A 23,863-nucleotide genomic window follows, 5' to 3' on the forward strand; every position below is an offset into this window, starting at 1 on the left:
AGGTCCCCACACTGACAGGTAGAGGAGCTACCCGGTATCACTGGTAAATCACAGTGTGGCCCAAGGACGACACACCTGAGAATGAGCTTTAGGCTGCTCTGTGGTTATAGCTGTTAGGAAGATGTCAAAGTGGCACCAAGAACGCAGAATGAGCTTTAGGAACATTGTGAACAAAAAGACGACAGACTAGAAGACAGCAAGAAGAAAGGTACCGTGAGCCAGACAGAGGTGATAAGAAAACGGTAGCTGCCCAGTCCCTCCAACCACAGGCCAAGATGCCTGTCAGACAGCATGCAGAAGGCCTGAAGTGGCTTGACGGCCACCCAAACATCTCCCATCCGCAGCTTTCCCTTGTCTCCCAAGAGAACAGCCTTCTGTCTTCTTCACCACCATTCACCAAGGCCTCAGCAGGGCACAAGGGACTTTCTTCCTACCCACCACATGATTATTTCCCAGGCCCGCTGTAGCTAGGACCTGTTTGCTAGATGAAATGACAAAGGCAATCAGGAGGGCAGGGAAGTGAGGGCACTCTGAGCTTAAATGTAGAGGTCAAGGCACCATGGTTCAAATCCACCCACTGCCCATGTGGCTTCAAACAAGCCATTTCTCCCGGCTTTAGTTTCTTCATCGGGAAGAAGACAGTCTCTGCTTCACAGGATTCTTGCTCAAGGCAAGCCACTTAGCGTGGCTCCTGGCACACAGAAAGTGCTCGGGAGTGTAAGTGGCCACAATAGCTATAGTCGCTTTTATTGTTAGTATTGCTAGCCTGAAGAAGTGCAGACTTGAAAGTTGGAGGGTGAAGAAAAAAGTCTGTGGAAGAGAAGAAAAATCCAGGATGCATTGTTTAATGTTCAGATTGCCCCAGCTGCACCCACTAAGGTGCCCCTCATGTAGTGTTCCCATCAGAAGGAGAGTGTCCATTATCCACTTGTGCTGAAGATACATGCTGAACCCCAGTCTCAGGAGAAGGGGATGGGGAGTGTCCACTCACCAGTTAGGAGACTTCCTTGCTACACATGGAAATCAAAAGATGGCCCAGCAGTAGCACTAAAAACACTGAAGGGAGACTGCTGTCCTTACCAGGGCTTCCCCCAAGACAGCAAAAGCCACGGGCCGGTAAAGGGAGCAGAGATAAACCACACTGGAGATGGTTTCAGAGAACAGCACTTGCTTTATTGCACATGAACGAGTACTTATATCCTGGAAGCCTATTGACCGTGATTGCTTAGCACATTATCTCGGAATGGATAGTGGGCCAGGAAGAGGCAGGTTACTGGAGACACGGAGAGCGAAGACTGCAGGCCAGCTACTGGATACTTGCACTACCTCAGAAGTCAGAACGCTGAATTCTTTGTTCTGACTTCTGGGGCACAGTGTGCCATTCTTCTTATTTAGAAGTGCGGTGTGCCAAGTAGGCTGGCAGGCGGGTCATGCTTGCATTCTCTCCTACAGCAGATGTCTTCTGGATGAAGAACTGCGTTTACCCGAGGCTGAGTCCAACATTCTGTCTGAGCAGGCATTGAAAACCAAATAGAGAAATCTTTTAGATGGGTTTAAATGAACCATGTCTAAATACAGACTTTAGATGCATGTGCTTATTCTGCTAGGATGTATATTCTTGCCATAGCTTAAATATGTGATGAAATACTCCAGGCAGCCAAAGGAAGAGAAAAGAGATGGGCCATTAACAGAATCATAAACACAAATGAAGAGTTGTGTGTGTGGAGAGGGTCCCTCCTATTTGAGGACACCTAATAATGAGGATCATTCTGTGGCATTTGTTTTTATTGATCATCAAACTTAATGGCATTTACCCTCATTTTTCCCATTGGGAAACAAATCATGCTGCTAAGAGAGAACTGAAAACGGCGTGTGAATTTCAATCTCTGAAAGAATGATGGCAAGAATGGGGAATGAAACGGACTTCTTGCTTGAAAACCCTTCAGGAGGAAACTGACGTGCAATCCAGCATCTTTTTTTTTTTGTTTGTTTGTTTTTTGTTTTTTGTTTTGTTTTGTTTGGTTTTTCGAGACAGGGTTTCTCTGTTTAGCCCTGGCTGGCCTGGAACTCACTTTGTAGACCAGGCTGGCCTCGAACTCAGAAATCCACCTGCCTCTGCCTCCCAAGTGCTGGGATTAAAGGCATGCGCCACCACTGCCCGGCGCAATCCAGCATCTTTAATGCAAGCATAAGGGGTGAGAGCAAAAATGCTTTCGGCTCCTTAGGGACTAGGGGTGTCGTCCTTGTTCCGCTCCTGTTAGTAAGACTGTACGGGTGCAGCTTCCGACATTCCTAAGAGAAAATGTCTTACAGTGAACTCCTTGTTCCTCTGACGTCTACAACTTTCTGTCCCCTCTTCCAAAATGATCCCTGAGTCTTAAATCCAGGAGTTCTGTTTAGATTACCGGCTGGGACTGGGATCTGCAACTCCGCATTTTGATCGGTTGTGGTTTTCTGCAATGGTCCTCTATCTGTTGCAAAGAGAAATTTCCCTGATGGCGCGCGAGGGCTATACTCATAACTGAAGATCTGGAGCTAACAGCCTCGTATGAGCGAGAACACGTGACGTTTGCCACGGAGTGGCCTCACTGATGTGATCTTTTCCAGCTGCATCCATCCATCCGTCTGCATGGTTAATGACTTAATTTTTCTTGCAGCTGAACAGCATTCCATAGTTTGTGTTACCACTTTTTCTTTGTACACTCATCGACAGAAGGATAATTAAGTTGTTTGCATTTCTCAGGCTTTTTCGACCAGAGCAGCGGTGAACATGGCTGAGTGAATGGGGAGTAGGTTGTTGAGTCAGAGGCCTGCGTAATGGACCCTATGGGAGCTTTCTTTCTGGAATTTGGAGGATTCTCCACCCTGCTTTGCAGAAAGGCTAGAGCAGTTTGCAGTCCCGCCAGCAGTGGGTGAGATTCCCCCTCCAGCATGTGATGTCACATGTTCTGCTGATCTCTAAAATAAAGTCTTAAAGTTATTTTGATTTTCATTTCCTTAATTACTAGGGACAATGAACTTTTTTAAAAAAATATTTCTTACACAGTATTTTTCTTCTTTTAATAATTCTCTGCTCAGGTCCCACCCCTCCCCCCCTTTTTTGAATGGGTCATTGGTGGTTTTGACTCTGATATTTGAGTTCCTTATATCTCCTGAATATTAATTTTTAGTTAGAGATGTAGCTGAGAGATTCTCTCACACCATATGGCTTCCTCTCCATTTGGTTGTTTCTTTGGCTATGCAGAAGCTTTTTAGCTTTGTGAAGTTCTAGTTACCAATTCTTGAACTTTAATTCTTCAAATGGAGTCCTATTTTTAAAGTTCTTTCCTATACCTATGTCTGTCACATTGCACACCTGGTCTCTGTAGGCTCGTTCACATACATCATGAGTCTATCAGATACCTAGCCATAGCATAATGCAAAATACATTTAATCCAACTCCTTAAATCCCCATAGTCTATCACAGTCTCATCAGTGTTTAAAACTCAAAAGTTCAAAGTCTCTTCTGAGACGCCATCTCTTAACTGTAGTCTCTATAAAGTCAAAAAGCAGATCACATACTTCTAATATATACATCACCATTCCAAAACACCATAGTGAGGAAATACCGGGCCAAAGCAAAACCAAAAACCACCTGGACAAACTCCAAACTCTTCATTTCCATGTCTGACATCCAGCTTTGATTACTGCAACACACTTCTCTTCGGCTGATTTCACTCCCTATTAGCAGTTTTCTTCCACAGGTATCCCATAGCTCTGGCATCTCTAACATCATTGGGTCTCCAAGGCAACATCAACTTCACAGATTCTTGTTCCAGTGTCTGGGCCTCTAAGGGGCTTACATCACTTGGAGCTCTGCCCTCTGTATCACTCTAAGCTCTGGTTGACTCCACTCCACTGTTGCTGCTGTTCCTAGAGTTATTCCATGGTACTGGCATCTCCAATTTCATGAAGTCTTCCACTGCAACTAGGCCTCTCATAGGCTCCCTTTATGGTGCCAAGCCTCAATTCCTTTGCATGACCCTTTCAGTCCAGGGCCTTCAATTGCAACTCAGGCTGCACCTTCACTAATGACCTTCCTTGGCTTCTCACAATGTCAAGTCTCAGCTGCTCTCTATGACCCCTTCGTGCCTTCAAAACCAGTACCACCTGAGTGATTTATTTTGGGGGTGGGGTTTGAGACAGGGTTTCTCTGTATAACCCTGGCTGTCCTGGAACTCACTCTATAGACCAGGCTGGTCTCAAACTCAGAAATCCACCTGCCTCTGCCTCCCAAGGGCTGGGATTAAAGGCGTGTGCCATCACTGCCCAGCCTCACCTGGGTGATTATTACACATTACCAAGTTCAGCTGCAGCACAAGATACAATCTTGGCTATCTCTGGAATAGAGCCTCTTTCTGCTCTCAGAAAACACTTCCCAGAAGACTTCAGCATCACTTCCTCAGGGATGCTGGCCTGTTCTTAATCGCTGCTAATTTCTTAGTTCCAGCTAACTAACATCAATTATCCCAATAGTCCCTACTATTCCTGACTTTAAAGCCAGAGCCATGTGGCTGAAGCTGCTGAGCTCTGCTGCTTGCTGGAGTTGGAACATGACCCCCTTGGTTATCACCAGCTTTCTGTTTTCCAACTCCTTCACTGCCTAAGCCTACCTGTGCTGGAATTTGCTCTGTAGATTGACCTTGAACTCAGAAATCTGCATGGCTCTGTCTCCTTAATGCTGGGATTGAAGGTGTGGACTGCCTTGCCTGGACCTAAGATTTTCATTATAGCTCTTAATCAAGTTGAAAACTGAGACTAGCCATCACAATCCATTACTTGTCAATTTGACACACAACTTTATCTCCTTATATCCAAGTGAAAACAATAACCAGGTCATGATAACACCTAACTTGATATAACTCTCCCTCGTACAATGGCAAATGCATACTTTAGCTGGGTGGGATCTTGCCCCAAGGTCACCACTCCCTTAATCTGTTTATCTCCTTAAATATAGGATTCTGCTTCCTAGTGTCTCTATTCTTTGAACCACACATTTTGTATTTTTTCCTTTCTAAGCTGGCTACACTTGATTAAAATGTTCTTCATGTGAGTAGACCACAGCACATAGTCTAAACTGGGCTGTTTTGAGACCTCCTTCGTCAAGGTGGGAAACATGGCAGTATCCAGGCAGGCAAGGTGCTGGAGGAAGGCATCAGGGAAGGCAGCCTCAACCAGGTAGGAGGAAGCTATCTTCCGAAATGCCAGAGCCTGAACATAGGAGGAGACCTCCAAAGCCCATCCCCACAGTGTCACACTTCCTCCTACAAGGCCTCACCTCCTAACAGTAGCACTCTCTATGGGCCAAGCATATTCAAACCACCACCCTCCCAAAGTCATTCTAAACAGAAAAAGAAAAAAAAAATCTATAATAAAATTTATGTGGAGCCATGAAAGACTCAGCATAGACAAAACAATCCTCAGCAAATGAACATTGAGAGAGGGATTACCATCCCTGATCACAAGATCTATTATAAAAGCATGATACTGAGCCGGGCGTGGTGGCGCACGCCTTTAGTCCCAGCACTCAGGAGGCAGAGGCAGGCAGATTTCTGAGTTTGAGGCCAGCCTGGTTCTACAAAGTGAGTTCCAGGACAGCCAGGGCTACACAGAAAAACCCTGTCTCGAAAAACAAAAAAACAAAACAAAACAAAAAAGCATGATACTGGCACCAAAACAGATATGTACACCAATGGAACAAAACTGAAAACCCAGACATAAGTACACATAGTTTCAGACACTTGATACATGACAAAGATACCAAAATCATAAGCTAGAGAAAAGAGATGACCTTCAATAAATGGTGCTGAGAAAACTGGATGCCCTGGTGTAGAAGAATAAAACATTTTGACTTCTTAAACAATGGGAGGCCTAGATAACATATAAAGTAACAATGTCTGGTACTAAACAAATAGTAACACCCAAACTGATCTAAAGCTAAATCCTGCAAAGAATGATCAGTAACTTAGGAATTCTGGTTGGCTGGACAGGAAGCCAACTCCTTCACAGAGTTTGGCATAGTATACACAAGGTTCTGGGTTCAATTCCCAGCACTGGAAAAAATAATTTAGAGAAACTCTAATGTGGCCACAAGCAACGAAAAGGCTACATTTCTCTGCTTTCTGGGTAGAAGCCGCCCCGTTTCCAGCAACCACTTCCAGAAACCACATAGGCAAAGGCAAAAAGGAGCTTAAACACCATTTCCCATAAGAACTTTGATGCAACTGGAGTCACACAGCATTCCGGAAATCATTAATGCATAGTGTAGAGTTCTCAAAACTAAATTTGAGTCACATGAAAGCCAAGGCTAAGTTGGAGGAGAAATGGAGAAATTCTTGATTAGCTCATCTGTTTAAAGTGACCTCTGTTGCTGCCAAGTGGGGCAGATGGAGTTTGTTTAAGCATACTCTGCAGAGTTGGGGAAAGGGGAAAAGACACAAACCTGTACAGAGACGTAACTCTGGGCTGCTCTGCCTCACTATACATTTCTCTTTCAAAGAGAGAGAGAAAACATGTTTTAAATAGCAATTTAAAATGCCCTTTCCCCTAAAGGAATACCCAAATGGGCGGAATAAAATCTTCCAGTGACCTATTACTAGTGATCAGTAAATAACAGAGCCAAGCACTTACTGATTCCTGATATGACATTCACTGAAAGAACTCAAGATCCATCTGAGGTTAACCAAACCAAACAGAGTAAGGTAATGCTGCCCCCCTCTCCCCCACACACACAAATTCTATCCAACCTGCAGTCAGTCCATCAGCAGCTCCTAAGATTTTAAAGATGCCTAACGCTGGGCAGTAGAAATTGGGTCATGTGTAGAGTGAGTTTCTGTTGTTCAATTATTCCTGCCACCAGATTGGTGGGAGTTGGAACACCACACACAGCATTAACTACTTCCTTAGAAGCACAGAACTTAGTCCAGCATTCTGGCTCTGTTAGGAAAGACTGCAGGGAGGAGGTAGCCGTAGAGTGGAGACGAATGGAAGGAAGGTAAATTTGCAAACAAATAAAATCAGAAAATAATCTCAAGCAATAGGAACATGTTTTTGTTTGTCCGTTCTCCTGAGCCGTGAAAAACATGATGCACTTTACAAATGACAGTGTGTGAGCCAGGGGGCTTAAAACATAGGGCGTGGTTCCCACTCATGAATTATGATTCTGCAGAAAATAAAGCTCAGGACCGTGAGGTTCTAGCTCCTAAACTACGGAGTTACAGTTTAAAAGATTCTAGTGAATCTTTTAATATTTATCTTAATATATGTATAGAATTTTAGATATGAAGAGTAAAAGTCCAAATTCATTGAAGAGTCGGATACTGTCTATTCTTGCCTGATATGCAAAGGTGTTAACAGTAAAGAAGGAAGTTGTTAGAAAACATTTATGATTTATTTTGATTTTATGTGTATGAGTGAGTGTGTGTGTGTGTGTGTGTGTGTGCGCGCGTGCGCGCACACGTGCGTGTGTGTATACCATGTGCATGGTACCAACAAAGATCAGGAGATGGTGTCACATCCCCTGGAACTGGTCTAACAAGATGGTTGTGAGCTACTATGTAGGTGCTGGAAACAGAACTTCTGGGAAAACAAAACAAAACACACAAAAAAACAAACAACATCTCAGAAAAATAAAACAGCAAAACAACAACAAACAGATAGTCCGCCAAAACAGCAGGAACTCTTAACAGCTGGCCCACTGAGCTCTCCAGCCCCTGAAATGGCGCTAAAATACCATCTAACTTGGAACTAAGAAAACATGTGTCCCGACAACTAAAAATTGTGGTATTATGAAGATTAAAATATCAATGTGGATTTTAAAAGCAGATGTGCCTGTGTTTAGAGGTACACACACATCTAAAGAGAAAGCAAAAAAGAGCTCAGGATGCCATCGCACAAGACTTGTGTGCACATGCTTTGTTTGTTTGTAAGAGCACATGCCTCATAAAAATGTCACAATGTGGTCTTAGAAGTTTGAACACTAAATAGACCTCTCAAAGCCCAGAATCAGTTTATGAATTCAGAGTTAGATTTTAAATCCTACTAAACATGTAGATTCTAGTGTAAGCAATTACCATGAAAATGTTTCAGAAGTTTTTCAGTCTTATGTGTTTTGTACTCCTTTCTGTGATGACAGATGTGATAACATGTTGTTTCTTTGTGTGGGTGCACACACATATACATACACACACACTCAGGTGTGCACCTTTATGTGGCATGCCCATGAATTTGCATGGGTGTGTTATATATGTGTGAGTGTATATGGAGGCCAAAATCCCATCTTGCTGCTATTCCTCAGAACAGCATCCATCTTGCTTTTTTAAAAGAGTCTCTCAGTGGTTGATTTGTATGTAGCTCACCAAACATGCTAAATAGGCTAGTCAGAGGGTCCCAAGGATCCTCCTGCCTCCACTCTCTAGCACCATGATGAGACATGCGTGCCACTCCGCCCAACTTTTACATGGGTTCTGGGAATCAAACTCAGGTCATCATGCTTATGTGGCAAGCACTTGATAGATGGAGCTAGCTCCCCAGACTAACATAATTATGGTGGTGATGGTGGTGGCGATGATGGTAGTGGTGGTGTAGCGTTGGTAATGTGACACACCTACTGTGTGTCAGATGTAGATCTAGAACTTGGGCCCCTACTGTGTGTCAGATCTATTTCGGAATAGAGCAGCGATCCTAGCGGAGCAAGACTATCTTAGACCTACATGGTTAAGAGTCCTCAATTTCTTGATGTATTTAAAATACATCGCTGGATGTGGTGGCACACGCCTTTAATCCCAGCACTTGGGAGGCAGAGGCAGGCGGATTTCTGAGTTCGAGGCCAGCCTGGTCTACAGAGTGAGTTCCAGGACAGCCAGCACTACACAGAGAAACCCTGTCTCAAAAAAACAAAAACAAAAACAAAAAAACAAAAAATAAAATACATCTTCTTTCTCAAAAATAAGACTTCTCACAACATTGAAACAAGCCCTGATTGCTGCTAAGATCTTATTATTAAGTTGATCATGATAAAAGCTGTCAGTGTTCAGAGATAACGTCACAGTAACAGAATCGGTTTAATCAGCACATGTAAGTAGGAAGCTGGGAAAGAATGAGAGCAAGATTGCCCTGTTGACAAAATGATAGGCAGTTATTTCCCTGATTAGAAGGCAGAACAATGCCAGCAGAGATTGAGGATTCTCAGGAATCTGATGTGACAAAGGATGGAGTGCAGAAATGTTTGCAAGTGAAGTAATTCCGTTTACATCCCCATCAGGCTCTCTTTTCCTCTCTCCTCTCTCTCTTTTTCTGTCTGTCTCTCCCTCTCTCTTCTCCCTCTGTCTCTTGGTCTCTGTCTCTCTCTATGTCTCTGCCTACCTGTCTCTCTCTGTCTCCTCTCTTGTCTCTCTGTCTCTGTCTCTATGTCTCTCTCTCTGTCTCTCTGTATATCTCTCTGTCTTGTCTGTCACTGTCCTCTCTGTCTCTCTCTCTCCTCTCTCTGTGTCTCTCCGTCTCTCTGTATATCTGTCTGTCTCTCTGCCTCTCTCCTCTCTCTGTCTCTCTGTCTCTCTATCTGTCTCTCTTTGTCTGTCTGCCTCTCTCTGCCCCCACCCCCTCCCCCAACCTCTCCATTTATACATTTGACAGTCTGTCAGTCTGACTTCGTCCTCTGGGCTCTGAGATTCCCCATGCATCACCCTTGGACTCCTGTCTGGAGAATATGTTTCTGGGCTCTTCCTTTGACTGCTCCCTGATCTTAACTGCTTTAGAGAATTCAGACCAACTCTCCAGAAAGTTAAGACACCCGATTTCATCATAAAAGACTTCTTTTTGTTGTTTTATCACTTGCTGCTGACTACAGCTTAAATCTTTTTTTTTTTTTTTTTTTCACAAAAGCTGTGTGGGTCAAATGCAGCCAGTTACTTTTGTGGGGAAATAAAAGGGATCTCTCCCCTATTCTGTTTGCTCCTAATTAGCCCTTCTTCTGTCACAATTAATTTACTCAATAAGGCTCTCAACTTAGCAAGGGTGTCTTGTGGTCCTCACCCCCACCGCCTCAAATTTGTTGGAACCTCAAGAAAGGAAGCCATGACCTTTTCCAAATCACACAATTAAGAACATGCACTCCTAGTCACTGGCAGATCAGTAGCTCAGCCCCTCCACCAAGGACGAGGTGGGGAGGTGGGGTCTTCTCCACAGCCTGCTCTCCACTCTAGGTCATTTGTGAAAGGAGAAATATTTCCTTGTTAGTTAGTTTTCAAAGAAAGTGCATTGCTTAATTTGAGGAATGTTTAGAGTAACTATTTAACCAATACAGAGGAAGTTAGTTTCAACCTGTTAAAAGTGGCCACCACTTAGTAAACAGTGCCTAGTCATTAAGTCTGGGTTTTAGATTTATATTAGAAAATTCAGACATACTATTAGATCAGTGTGTGGTCAAGTCATGATTTTTATCAGTAACTATCGTTTAAACCATAAACTAGCATTATTATGAAACACAATAATGAAAAATTAGCACTCGTCACATTTGAAAGAATCCTTTCCAATGAATCTATGGTTTGCTTATGCAGAGTTGTATCTGGTTTTTCTTTTTTTTTTTTTTGGTTTTTTTCGAGACAGGGTTTCTCTGTGTAGCCCTGGCTGTCCTGGAACTCACTTTGTAGACCAGGCTGGCCTCGAACTCAGAAATCCGCCTGCCTCTGCCTCCCAAGTGCTGGGATTAAAGGCATGCACCACCACGCCCGGCCGTATCTGGTTTTTAATAACGGTTTTATTTGGCTCAGTCATGCAAATAATTCTCACTGAACTTCCTTAATTTCTGTATATGTTCCTTCTTGTTTTTATCTTATTCCAGATCAGAAATAGAAGTAAATTGGTGGAAGTCTCCAGAAACAATTATGTACAGCTAAGTGAGAAAGGGAAGAATAGGAAAATCCAAAATGAATTTGAGGAATGATAAATGAATCTTGTAGTCAAAAAAGTGAAAAACTTTTTATTAGGTTACTTTTTAGATTGCTGTTTAAATGAAGATAAGTTTTGTCATTTTTTTTTTTAAAGGCAAAATGTACTCAGAGCAATTGTGACACATACCTTTAGTCCCAGTACTTGGGAAGCAGAGGCCAGCCAGGGCTACACAGTGAGAACCTGTCTAAAAAAGAAAGAAAGAGAGAAAGAAAGAAAGAGAGAAAGAAAGAAAGAAAGAAAGAAAGAAAGAAAGAAAGAAAGAAAGAAAGAAAGAAAGAAAGAGAGAAACAAAACAGGGAAAAGTACTCAAAATTCATAATCATTCCAAATTATAATAATTAGAAATTACACATCTAACTCAGGAAGCAGAAATTAAACCATTTCATCTTAAAAGTCTTTAAGGAGAATAATCTCAAAGTGCTTTCTTTCAATGCAGTATTTAGTAGTAAATCCTAGAATTCAGGTAAAATTCAAAACAATGAACTTATTTAATGTTACTTTAAGAAATGTCCAGCACTTAATGTCAAGATTCATTAATCTTCTTTGGTGAGAGAGAGGATGTAAGAGCAAAACTCGCCAAATTTTGGTCAATATCAAATACTGTCATGAGATGGGCTTTAAATTTTCATTTTTGTTTGTTTGTTTTTGTTTGTTTGTTTGTTTTTCGAGACGGTTTCTCTGTGTAGCCTTGGCTGTCCTGGAACTCACTTTGTAGACCAGGCTGACCTCGAACTTAGAGATCAACCTGCCTCTGCCTCCCAAGTGCTGGGATTAAAGGCGTGTGCCACCATGCCTGGCTTGACGTATATATATTATTGAGTATTTCAAGTTGCTGATTTGCTGTCTGTGACTAGAAAAGAAACTTAGAATCAATATTCATTGTATGGTGTTTTAGAAGAGACTTGCTTTGAACACAAGAGAACTATTAGTTAAGGGTAAAGCGCACACCAGCAACACAGGCAGGTTCAGTACCTCAGGAGAGGAGATAAACCCCAGACCTTCATTTCCACATTCAACACATAGCATTCTCCGTGTGGACTCCTGGACAACTGAGACATCCATTACAACTTGCAGTCAGTTCTGTAACTGTGGAGTTTTTGTGCTTTAAGAGATCCCAGGGCCCAAGTCCTTTTTCCAATTTCGATGTTTCTAGAAATCATATTAGCATCTTCTAGTTCAAGTATTTAAAAGAAGAAGAAATCGGGGGCTGAGGAGATGGTTCAGTGGGTAAAGTGCTGTTTATACAAGCATGAAGACCGGAGTTCAAATCCCCAGCATTCACGTATCAGTAGTAATAATAATAACAATAATAATGCACTAGATACCAATAACTCCAGCACTGGGGATACATAGGAAGGCAGAGTGCTGAAGCTCACTGTCCAGCCAGCCAGTCTAGTCAAACCAGTGAGACTCTGCGTCAAAATATGAGCTTGCGAGCATCTGAGGAAGATGCTTGGCGTTTGGCATTATCCTCTGCTCTCCACGTGTAAACACACATGCATGCATGCATGCTTGCATACACATGAGCACACAGAGAAGAAATCAGGCAGAAGTGAGCTCTGACTGACAACTAGTCAAAACGAATGGCACAGACTCAGTCTTCTTGACCTGCTGTCTGTTCAAAAGAAAAATCAGCCAATGAGTTAGTCCGAAGGACTGGGGTTAGTTAAATCCAGTTCCTATGACTATTTGGCTCGAGAAGTGTTTTAGGAATCTCTGCAGATGCAAGTCTATTCGAACACCAATACAAATGATCAAAATGGTCAAACGCGTTGCATTAACCGCTATTAAAACTAGGTATAGGGGAAACAATTTTCATACAAGAAACTCTCCTATGTGCAGAGTCCCAAGACACCCAGAGCTCCGCCCCCCCCCATGCCCCGCAGCCCCGCCCACGCCCCTCCCATGCCTCTCAGTCCTGCCCAAGCCTCCCCCCCATGCCCCGCAGTCCCACCCACACCCCTCCCATGCCCCAAGGTCCCTTTAATGCGCAATGGCTCTCCTCTTTGCCTAGCTCTAATTGGCCAAATGAAATGATAATTGGATTGGCCATTATGAGTTCTTTGTTCTCTGAATCCTACAAAGTCACAAGTCCCTTGTGTCTGAAAGTTCTATGTACAAACATTTAAATCTCTCATTTCATAATGAATGCAAACATGCTTGATGAAAGTGTGATTCAATTAGGTACAATTTTCCCCAAAATTCATTTCAATTAGAAAAAGTTACTATTTCTTTAAAGTAATAGCTGTTTAAAATGTGGTTTTAATTTATTCACAAGAATGTTAGTGCCCATTTCAAAAACATTAAAGAATAAAATATTCCTTTTATGTTAAGTAGAATAACTAACAAAAATGACTTCATAAAGGGTCTGTTGTATATTCAGATTATATCACTCAAATGCCAAAACTCTCAGCATGGGAGGGGTGAGGCTGAGGCAGGAGGATTGTGAGTTCAAAGCCAATCTTAGCTATACAGAGAGATTTCCACCTCAAAACACAAAAACAAATAGGTTGAGCATGGTAGTGTATGCCTTTAATCCTGACACTTAGGCACAGTGAGTCCCAGGCCAGCCAGAGCTACAAAGTGCGACCTTGTTTCAAAAACAAATACAAAAAGAAGGAAGGAAACAAGGAGGGTTGGCGGGGAGAGGGAGGGAGGGATTGCCTGTCCTCCATTTCAGTTCTCTAACAGGGCCAGTTAGACTTTTTCAGAAAAGCTAGGGAATGTGGGTTCCCAAACCAGATGAGGAGATGAGAGAGGAGGGAAAAGTGCTGCCCACAGCTCAGACAAGCTCTCAGAGAGCAGGGAGGAGTGGGGCCACTCCCTATCCAAAGCAGGCTTGGGTCTACTCAACTCCAGAGAGACAAAGGCCAGGACAAGATAGACGGGGCTTCTCATTCTCCCCCCCCCCCCCCCCCCGCCAGGGAACTGGCTTCTCGGAGATCACGTGACAGGCAGTCCGATAACCCGAAGTCCTGCCTCCTCCACTGAGCTTTGGAATCAGAATTGGTACAGCATTAACGTTTGCCTTCAATCAGGTCTGCATATGTAAATTAAGTGCATCTTCTCCCTTGTCCTTTTTCCTCCCCTCCCCGCTGACTCGAACCTTATAAACTAAGGCGACCACTTCAAGAAGGCGGCCAATTCCTCTGACACAGTCTCCTGGGTCATTTATACCTGCTATACTCATTGCTGCTCCCCAGGTCCTCCACACCCTGAGACCGCATGTGCACAATGAACGATCGATAGGGGACCCGTGGGGGGAGGGAGGGACGGAGGGGGGGTGAGGAGGGGTCGGGAAGAACAAGGTATACCTGGATTTGAAGCTGTCTTTAGTGGTCACATTGCTTTCTTAGAATAGGCCTTTGGAGAGTAGCACCAGGAATTGCAGCCCAGTTTAGTAGATAATCAAAGGCTGCAAACTTTTAACGGCGGTGCTAAACATGCATGATTCTCCTTCTTTACTGTGATTAGATTAAAATGGCAAGCCTCTCAAACCTTTCATTGATTTTGAATATGAACCTCAATATTCTTCAGAGGACATTTGGAGAACATAGCTACTTTTCAAGCCTTTAGCTTCCCACGCTTCTAGCAGGCATTTGTTCAACGAGTATTTGGCACTGCAAAACAATACTTCTCACAGAGAGACGGGGTGGTTGAACATGAAGAAGCCTTAAGGGACACATTCCATCTCCCCTCCATTGGCAAATGCAGTGCTTGCTAAGGGAACATGATTTCCTAAATCCTGCCTTGTTATTTGGAGGAAAGCATGCCTGCAGAAGACACAAAGAAGGTTGCAAATTGTGTACAAGATATCGCAAATTTGAACCCACAAGCTTGACAAAATACAGAAACTTGTGAAACTCTGTGAGACAAGATAAATAGAGGCTCACCAAAGCAGAAGATGAAGCAATGTAGCTAAGTTCCCTGTTAGTACTCTTGTCTCTCATTCACAGACCATCTGCTAAGAGGCCAACCGAAGACGTATTTGCCAGGCTGCCATAGAATACAATTAAATTATTCTGCAGGAGCTCCAGGTCCACACTGGAGGCTGAACTCTTTCTAGAAAATGCTGGTGGTTGGGCGGCATAGGGCAGGGATGCATGCTCTGTTTTCCTCCAACATTAAATGTCTGATGGTTTGGGAATGGCCCTTATAGGTTCATATGTTTGAATCCTTGCTCTCAGTTGGTAGAACTGTGTGGGAAGAACGAGAGGTGTGGCTTTGCTGAAATAGGTGTGGCCTTGTTGGAGGAGATCTGTCACTGGGGGTGGGCTTTGAGGATTCAAAACCCACACCAGGCCCCCCCCCTCTCTCTCTCCTTCCTTCCCTCCCTCCCTCCCTCCCCTCTCCCCTCCACTCTCCTCTCCCTCCTCTCTGCCTTCAGATGAGGATGTAAATCTCTCAGCTACTGCTCCAGTGTCCTACTTGTCTTCTTCCTGCTATGATGATCATGGACTAAGTCTCCAAAACTATAAGAAGCTCCAATTAAATACTTTCTTCTGTAAGATGCTTTGGCCATGGTGTCTCTTCACATCCATAGAACAGTAACCAAAACAATGTCTCAATGTCTTTCTATGTTCTGAAACCTCACAATATCGATGGGTACCAGAAAAATGTTAGGTACCTCCTCCGATGCCAATATTTTAACAGGTGGTTGGGGTGTGGTGTGATTTTTCCATTCTTTATCTATTTGTATGCATGTGTTTGCAAGTGCAGGGGCATACGTGCTCTGGAATGCATAGAGGTCAGAGGACAGCCTTAAAACTTAGTTCTTTTCTCCCACCTGGTTTAAGACAGAGTGTCTTTTTTGTTGTTGTTTGCACGTGCCCATGTCAGGCTGGCAGGCTCATCAGCTTCTATGTGTAATAAGAAAACAGAAGAGGAGACTGTCTGTAAAAGAAGGGAACCGAGGGTACAAGGGAGGCCCGGCAGTGGGGAAGAGAACAGATGTGAACAGAGGATTATAACAGAATGGCACATGTGTTTGAGAACCATGTATGGCACATGTATAAGGAAACCCAGTCCTGTGTAGCTGACTTTAAAACCAATAAAAAGACAGTTTTAAAATTAATATAATTGTGGAAAATAGGAGACATGGATGCAAGTTAGAGGTTGAACGGGGTTAACCCACCCTGCTTCCTTAGTTCAACAAGAAGCAAAGGCATCGGGATGTTCTGATGAGTTGGGACTCTGTGGGTCAGGGTCCTCTTGCTATATAAACGGTGCTAACAGCAACATCCTTTGACATTTTGGGTTTCTTTTTTACCTATCATACCATTTATTTTTGTTTGTCTTGAGACAGGGTCTCACTATGTAGCACCCACAGGTCAGAATTCACTTTATAGACCAAGATGACTTTGAATTCTGAGGTCCTCTGCCCTCCAAGTATGTGTCACCACGCCCAGCCACCCACCACTTTTGGAAGTTCAGAAGAGTTGAGATGGGACACACACACACACACACACACACACACACACACATTGCCTCATCACCCACTGCACAAATGTGACGTGGATGTGCAAGATTAAATGCCCCAGAGAGTCCCACCCCTTCCAGGCTTTAAAGTGAAGCTGATTGTCTATACAGAGAAATAGCAGTTGGCTGCTGAGAGATTTCTTTTTAATCTGTAGAGATGCAGATAGTGAATGGTAATTTAAAAGCAGTCACAGGCTTTACCTGGAGGAGAGTTTAATCATGAAAGGAATATGATATTAAGGCAAAAGACCAAAAGATCTGAAGGTGCTAAGATTACTGGTAAACTTTTACCATATTTACACTTTGGGGCTACTTAACATTTTGTTATGATAATTAGGACATTGAAAACCTAATGAACTTACACGTGTAGTCATTCTTTCTGTCTCTCTGTGTGTGTCTCTGTCTCTTTCATTCTATCTCTGTCTCTTTCCATGTCTGTCCGTATCTTCGTCCCTCTGTGTGTGTGTGTGTGTGTGTGTGTGTGTGTGTGTGTGTGTGTGTGTGTGTGTGTGTGTGTAAGTAAAATGTTAGTGCACTGGAAATGTTTCTGAAATGTGGGAAGATGGGTTACACTGTGAAGTAAGGTTTCTGAAGTTTAGAAGGGAAGATGGCCATTGAAGTAGAGGGTGGGTTGTGGCTAGAGGTGTGTTAGATTCAACCAAGTCTACACTTCTATCTTGCAAATGCGTCTACTTTGCAAATGTCTGTCTCACATTCCGATCCCCTGGTATGGGCGGTCCATGGTTATTGTGAGCTCCCAGATCGAAGTTCCTGTCGAAGGCTGAGGTGAGCTCGTTCTGAAAATGGTGCTTGTGGATTTTAACCTCTGACTGGGGCCCCTGAGCTACAGGAATGTCCGCAAAGATCAAGAACCTTGAACAAAAAGCCAGAGGTCCGGCCCTCTGGCCCTTTAGCCCTTGTTCTGGCCTCTTTGAGGCCTCTCCACATCCCCCCCCACCCCACCCCCACTCTAATGTCACCTAGAGAATGCTGCCTGTCTTTAAAAAGTCAGAGCACAGAAAATGACTTTTATGTGCAAAGCCTCCCGTATCTGGAGAAATCTGTACGTCCTGAGTATGTATGTGCACCGCTAATGGTGTTTACACAGAAATCCTGAGTCTCAAAATGAACTTCAGCACTTTGCTTTGCTTGAGAGGAACTTAAATTGACTATAAATAATTCAGCAAAGGTTTCGGTTGGGTCTCTGGAATTCTCGAGGTGAAATAAATGAATAATGGCATATTTATCTAATCTGGTATGTTAATATCTTATCTTAGAAAAGAAGCAGATGGTCTGTTAAGACTTGAGGAACCGCAGAACAGGTTGCAGCAAGCTCTAATGACCGAAGGCCAGGCAACTCACCCGTCACACTGCGGGCTGCTGAGATAACAAACGAAAAGACGAATGTGGGGCAGATATGTTATCTCCTCCAACACAACCTGAAATCAATTCTGAAGCTGGAAACACAATTGGTTTTGCATATAAAAATATCACTCTTACCCCACCCGACTGATAGAATTGTAATGAAGAAACCTTGAGGTGATATTGGTGCGATTATGCACTTATTTAATGTTCTACATCAATGCTGATAGTTTTGTTACTGATGGAATTGTGCATCGGATTATTGTACTACAGAACCCTTCTAAGCAGGACCTGGGACAGGGTTGGGGGATGCACAAAGCAGTTGCTACTGTCAGCTTAGGACGTTAAGACTCAGAGAAGTTATGTGACTCTCGGGTCCACACAGCTACTGAACAGTACTGACTTGTGGACACAGTTTGTGAGTTCTGATTGAGAATAAACCTGAAAAGTCACAAACCGCATCACTAGACAGGGCTCCTGGTTACAAGGTTGCAGTGGCTTATCCTGAGTAAAAGCTGGATATCTCAGGTTGGTAGCAGCAAGCCCTGTTTCAACCATGGGATGACACAGGATAAGGAAGGTTTAACCCCTTGGTGTAATGGATCTTCCACCTTCTGGACACCATGTATCCCTCCTTACAGAGGTCAGAGTTGCTGGGCCCCCATGTCTCAGCTGTATTTACAGAAGAGGCATCCTGAGAAGAAAAGCAGGAGGCAGCGGACCATGAAAGAAGATGATCATGTAGAAAGAAGCTGCAGAAGAGAGAGGTCCAGCTTTCCTTTTCCATATACACATTCTAGAACAGGGAAATGCAGCCAGGGGTCTGACCAGCACCAGTAACAGGGCACCAGCTGCTTTGTACTGCAATGCCCCATGGTCAAAGACTAGCAACAGGGAATCTCTGGTCCACAGAGTACAAAACATTTAACACCTCTCCTTTTACAGAAGCAGTACTCAATCTTTGCCTGTAGAATTCCCACATACACCTAAGGGCATGGATTTTCATATCAGAAGATGGTAGACCAACACCTTAAGGAATGTTCCTAGCTGAAAAGAACTAAAAATGTTACAGGGCAATGTTAGTAAGAAACGGAGGCCAGGATGACAGACAAACATAAATCCAGAGGGCTAAGAGAGCACTCACCACACAGGGTAGAAGGCACCTGTCAAACTCAATTTTCCTCTTTCCCCCTTTCTCTCTAGCCAAAAACTTACCTTGGGGTAGGGCAGTAATCAGTCTCCTACAGGAATTGTTGTCCACAGTTGGCTCTGATGATAGCCCGGTTTTAATGTCATCTTGAGAGGAGGGAACCTCCATTGAGAAAAATGCCTCTCTAACATCCAGCTTCAGGCCAGCCTGTAGGGCATTTTCTTAATTAACAATTGATGAGGGAGGGCCCTACCCATTGTGCGTAGTGCCGCCACTGGGGTAGTGATCCTAGTTGCTATAAGAAAGCAGGCTGAGGGCTGGTGAGATGGCTCAGTGGGTAAGAGCACCTGACTGCTCTTCCAAAGGTCCTGAATTCAAATCCTGACAGCCACATGGTGGCTCACAACCATCTGTAACAAGGTCTGACTCCCTCTTCTGGAGTGTCTGAAGACAGCTACAGTGTACTTACATATAATAAATAAATAAAGCTTTAAAAAAAAAAAAAAAGAAAGCAGGCTGAGCAAGCCATGAAGGATAACAAGCCAGTATACGACACTCCATGGCCGCTGCATCAGCTCCTGCCTCCAGGCTTCTGCCCTGTTTGAGTTCCTGCTTTGGCTTCCCTCAATGGACTATGATTCAGGATATGTAAGCTAAATAAAGTCTTTCCTCCCCAAGTTGCTTTTGGTCATGGTGTCTCATCACAGCAGCAGAAGAGTGACTAAGACAGCTCTCATACAGGTTTGGAATTAGGGCTCACAATACCAAAGTAGCCCCCAACCTAAACTGAAATGTCACAGAAGTGGTCCTGGTTGGTTAGTGTCCTCAGATGCCTGACCGTGGCAAGCAGAGATGTCCTCTGAAGGACCTTGAACCAAGCCTCTGAGAATCGAAGGTATAGAGTACGGACCACTCAACAAAACACAGGACACAGTCAGATTTGCAAAACAATTCAACAAGAACTATAGATACAGTCAGTGAACATAAGATGTTCACTAATGTTGTATGGGAAAATGTGGATGCCACTGGACCAGATATAATCTTTATTCAAACAATGGATACGTTAAATGGGTAAAAATGAATAACTAGAAATATATATATATATATATATATATATATACATATAAATATATATTTAAAAATATTCATTTTACCCATTTTATGCATGTGTGTCCATTGTGTGGGCATGTGCAATTGTGCATGTGGGTATACATGCACATGCATGCACATACATGTGGAAGCCAGAGGTTGATATCAGTTATCTTCTTCAATCACTTTCCCTTTAACCTCTCTCACAAGAACTCATGGATTCTGCTATGCTGGCTGACCTGGGTGAATTCTAGTGGTCTTCCTGTCTCTACCGCCCCAGCAGAGATTATAGCCACACAAAGCTTTAAATGTAGATGCTAAAAATCCAAACTCAGGCCCTCGAGCTGAATGAACCCCCACCCCACCCAACCTACCACACAAGCATAGTTGTGAATGAAAATGTTGAACGAAGTGTGCAACATTATATTTTGCATAGGATTACAACTTCTGGCCTGGTGTGGTGGTACACACCTTTAATCAGGAGGCAGAGGAAGGTGGATCTCTGTGTTTGAGACCAGCCTGGTTTACACAGTAAGTTCCAGGACAGCCAGCCAGATGTAATGCAACTGTATCTTGAAAACAAAACAAACAAGCAAAAAAAGAAAAGGAATACTTCTAAGTACACAATATGGCTAGGAATACTGCCCAGTATAACGCTGCAGGAGTACGGAAGAATGACAAGAATGTAATTCAGCGTAGGGCCTGGTTGCCTTGGGGTGGGGAAGCAGGAGATAAGGTGGGAGCCGCTCTCCTGGGGTTTGTCTCTCTGTCAGAGCTGTATCCCTAAGCTGGCTAGTGGGGACAGATATTTGTTCTGGCTTTTGTTGTTGGTGGTTGGTTGGTTGGTTTTTGTTTGTTTGTTTTTTAATGCTTTGGTATAAAATGGCTTTGTTTGGTTGCTTTGGTTCATAAAGAGATTTAATTTTCTTTCTGACCTTTAGCCCAAGAACATGTTAGAACTCAAGCCATGAAGATGAAGGCTCTGCTGGACTTAGGAAAGTCCGTAAGCCAAGGAGCCAACCAAACCACCATCAGCAACAACAAAACGAGCAGAGAGAGCTCAGAGAGAATGGAGTCTCCCTGGGGTGGACCACATGGTATAGAAAGCAGGAGCAAGCCAGCAGGGTGAAGGTTCAGGCTGAATCTGCTGCTTGTTGGCTGCAGGCACTAAAACGTTCATTTCTTACCAGTGTCACCAGGACCCGCACTGCCTTTTCTCTATCTAACCCTTTAACTCCAGATCCTTGGGCCATTACCCCAAATTTCCTTTATTGCTGATTCGCACTAAGTGGTCTATGCTCATAGGTTGCTAGTATAGGGAGGATCTTGTGCGCTGGAAGACAACAGCCTCTGACCAAGCTCTTTGGGGTATTTTCTTCCCACCCTCCTGTCCTGGTACGCTTAGTGGTGTTCTAGTCACATAGTCCATCTGATGAAGTTTTTCTGAAGTGCATACTTTAATAGTTTGTGTTATTAATTTACATTGTGTGCATCTGCCCTTTGACTCAATCCCACAGCATATAATAAGACAGTAAAGGAAAGTCACCCACCGAGGAGTAGATCCAGTTTCTAGCATTAGAGTGAGTTAATTAGCTGCCTGTGGAAAGTGTCCAGTCATTTAGGTTGCTGAAAGAACCTATCAACTCACCTTCTTAGTAGGAAATCTTTGGTTGGCTGTGTGAATACTGTAACCTACACAAAAGGAAAAATGTTGGGGGTTTTACAACTTGGTCTGTTCACTTGCTTAGAATTCCTAACACGCAGGATAAATTTTCCATTGCCCAGGAGCTGGGAACATTTGCTACATTGTTACAAAATAGAGTTGAGAAAGGGGCTTTCGGCTCACCTGCTTTCCAGCTCCATTCTCTGTACTCGGCCTTGGTTCATCTTCTTGCCTCTGGGTTGTCAGCTGTGTGCAAGCTCCGCCCCGCGAACTCGGGGTCAGCAAAGTGGGCGGTGTGCACAGGCTTATATCAAAGATGTCCCCTTGAACTGCAGCAGAGCTTCAGGCCGCCTGCTCCCTGCCTTCCTTCCTGTCTCCCACCTTCCCACAGTTCTCTTTTACCATTTGCCAACCAAATAGTATATCCTGCTGCTTCTAAGCCTTCATTGTTCCCTCCTTCGACCTGGACGTGCAACTGTTCAACTGTTTATAGAACAGAACCAGAGACTGGCCAAGCATAGATTAGGTCCTTCTGTGTTCTCCCACTATAAAGTACTGAAGTACACAAACAACTGGAGCCCCATCGATGGTGCTTCAATATGCAATAAAAATTAATATTTTATAACTAAAACATTTACTTTAATTAAAGCTGAATTTTTCTCCCAAACTGTTTTTAAAAAGCATACAAATAAAAGCACTCTTAGAAAACACAAGAGACCAGGAAACATCTGTGTTCTGGACTACTGTCTCCTCTGTGTTTGTTCTAGAAGTAACAGGAGACTTCGTGCACCAGACAAGCTTTATAAGTCCTTTCTGATCATGGGGTATGGCTCTGTTACATGAATTTGCTGAGCTGAAAAATCAGTATGTTCTTCAACATAAGACAAGCTCTATGGAGCTGACAAAAGAAAACCTTATGAAGAGTGAGACAGTTAAAGATGCTTCAGAGATGTCTGGAAAGAAAGATGGCTGGAGATACAGAGGATGAGATATGGAGTATAACAGGTACCTAGCCTTTCACCCACACTCTAATCTGACCGTAAGTAACATCGTAATATCCCATCTCTCTGCTAGAATTTACATTCATTTAAATTTATCATTAACATGACTTAGTCTCAGATAAGTCCACTGAGGAGTAAAGTGTGCGTTCATCTTGTGTTTGAAAGGGTGTAAAGTCTTCCTGTCCCGGGCGCCATCAGAGAGCAGCAGCCACGGCCCCGCGCTACCCCATGGCCGTGGACCGCTCAACAGGGGCCACAAGGTGACAAAGAACGTCAGCAAGCTGAGACTCAGCCAGCACCGCGGGTGCCTCACACCAAGTCTGTGCCGGACATGATTCCGGACATGTGCGGCTTTGCGCCCTACGAGGGACCCACTATGTCGTTGCTCAAAGTGTCCAAGGACAAGCGCGCACTCAAGTTCATCAAGAAGTGGGTGGGAGCACACATCCTTGCCAAGAGAAAGCAGGAGCTGAGCAATGTGCTGGCAGCCATGAGGAAGGCGAAGGCCAGGAAAATTGATGCACCCTCCCCCATAAACGATCCTTCTCATACAAAAAGAAAAAAGAAAAGAAAAAAAGAAAGGCTGTAAATTAATGTGCCTTTTTTTCTCGGGTTTATGTAGGAAGGCTTGAATGAGAACCTGCCTTGATTGATCAGAACTGCAATTCACTTCGGTCTCCTTAAAATGTCCTTTCTTCAACTTAGTATTCCCAGCTAGAGTTGAGACATCTTAAGATTTGTTTGCTTGTGAGGTCAGAAACATCGCTGAACACGTTACAAGGTGCAGGACAGGACAAGGACTGGAAACACAGCTCAGTTGGTAGACTGCTGACTAAGCATGTGAGAAGCCCTGGTCCGAAGTCCAGCACTGCATAAAACAGCTGTACCACATAGGGTAGAAGCCGGAGGATCAGAAGTCCAAGGTCATCCTTAGCTACATGGCAAATGTGAGGCCAGGCTGGCATTCAAACAAACAAAACACAGGGAAACTCCTCAAAGCAGACCGTGATGCTAACGGTGTCCATAGTGGTGAAGCTGAGACACCCAATGATCTTATGATTATTTTCTTTCTTATGGGGAAAAAGGGGGGAGGGATCTCTTTTGCTTTTCTTTTCTTTTCTTTTTCTTTTT

The 23,863-nt window shown here is 43.7% G+C and overlaps 2 pseudogenes; both read left to right on the top strand.

The window, feature by feature from the left end:
* LOC110324690 overlaps positions 1 to 22,504 on the top strand; it is a 96,847-nt pseudogene extending 74,343 nt beyond the window's left edge.
* Positions 22,505 to 22,722: 218 nt separating this feature from the next.
* LOC110324691 lies at positions 22,723 to 23,321 on the top strand (annotated as a pseudogene).
* The last annotated feature ends 542 nt before the right edge of the window (positions 23,322 to 23,863 follow it).

The sequence above is a fragment of the Mus pahari genome, chromosome 7, assembly GCF_900095145.1.
Source record: "Mus pahari chromosome 7, PAHARI_EIJ_v1.1, whole genome shotgun sequence".
Lineage (NCBI taxonomy): Eukaryota > Metazoa > Chordata > Mammalia > Rodentia > Muridae > Mus > Mus pahari.